The following is a 1,567-nucleotide window of genomic DNA, read 5'->3' on the forward strand; positions in this document are numbered from 1 at the left end:
TTAGTTCCAACAATGAAAACTCGAATCTCATTAGGAACAGGAAACTTTCTTCTGGAGAGGACCTCATCTTTCTGCAAGAAGTTTCAATTTCTCGGTGTCCTATTTTTCCAAGACTTAAAACTAAGAAACAATAAATGCACACACCAATTGTATATCTGGTTGAGTAATTCATTAGATAAATGTGTTACATACAAAATACAAAACTATATAATAACAAAACCAAATAAATACTTAGTTCTCATTTTTGATAATTATAATTTTTATTAATATTCTCAATGTTCTTTAAAATGTTTAATTTTTATATTATGTAATTTATTATTATACAGGGACATTAGCACATATATGAATATGAAATAAATACGGTCCTATTTTTCAAGACTTAAAACTAAGAAACAATAAATACACACACACCAATTGTATATCTGGTTGAGTAATTCATTAGATAAATGTGTTACATACAAAATTATCTTTTCATTAAATTTCTGGTTGAATAATTATTAGATAAATGTATTACATTACATACAAAACTATCTTTTCATTAAATATTCTCAATGTTCTTTAAAATGTTTAATTTTTATATTATGTAATTTATTATTATACAGGGACATTAGCACATATATGAATATGAAATAAATATAAATACGGTCCTATTTTTCAAGACTTAAAACTAAGAAACAATAAATATATATATATACATATATATACATATACACATACACACCAATTGTATATCTGGTTGAGTAATTCATTAGATAAATGTGTTACATACAAAATTATCTTTCCATTAAATTTCTGGTTGAATAATTATTAGATTAGATAAATGTGTTACATACAAAATACAAAACTATCTTTTCGTTAAATATCAGCCTCTTGACAAGGCTTGCAAAAATTGCCTAAGCCGACGGTATTTCACGTCGCCCTGGCGGGGTATTGGTAAAAGTTTTCAAACAGCAATTGTCGCGCCTCAGTTTTAACTTCATTGGCTACAACACTGCCTCTGCGCAAAGCTAACGAAACTAGCTTCCCGAAAGCTTTAGGGTGTGAGTTACAAATAAAACAAATAGGTGTATTTAGATTATTTAAAATTATAATAAATTCTTTAAATTAATTTTTAAAATTTCCATAAATATCAATATTTAATTATATTTGCCAATTAATTTTATAAGAAATTTTAAAAATAATTTTGTTAATCGTTTCCATATTTGTATATCCTAATTTTTATTATATTTAAATATATGACCAAACAAATTAAGGCTTTATGACGAATACGTTTATGAGGGAGGAAATAATATATAATAACTAAACAAAATAAACAAATAAATATAATAAATACTTAGTTCTGATTTTTGATATTTATAATTTTTATTAATATTCTCAATGTTCTTTAAATTGTTTAATTTTTACATTATGTAATTTATTATTATACAGGGAAATTAGCACATATATGAATATGAAATAAATACGAACTGGAGGTTAAAAAAAAATTAACGCAGTTTGATCAAAACCGTTGATTCTTCCACAATTCAAAAAAAAAAAAAGGAAAAAAAAAGAAAAGAAAAGAAAAGAA

General features: G+C 24.2%; 1 non-coding gene across 1 annotated transcript; it reads right to left on the reverse strand.

Moving 5' to 3' along the window:
• Positions 1 to 866: 866 nt before the first annotated feature.
• On the reverse strand, positions 867 to 1,009 carry LOC150107990 (U4 spliceosomal RNA). Its single transcript, XR_016548161.1, has one exon. It is a non-coding gene; the product is annotated as a U4 spliceosomal RNA (small nuclear RNA).
• Between the last annotated feature and the right edge of the window lie 558 nt (positions 1,010 to 1,567).

The sequence above is a fragment of the Typopeltis vanoorti genome, chromosome 3, assembly GCF_054136105.1.
Source record: "Typopeltis vanoorti isolate ZY-2024b chromosome 3, IOZ_Tvanoo_1.0, whole genome shotgun sequence".
In the NCBI taxonomy this organism is placed as follows: domain Eukaryota; kingdom Metazoa; phylum Arthropoda; class Arachnida; order Uropygi; family Thelyphonidae; genus Typopeltis; species Typopeltis vanoorti.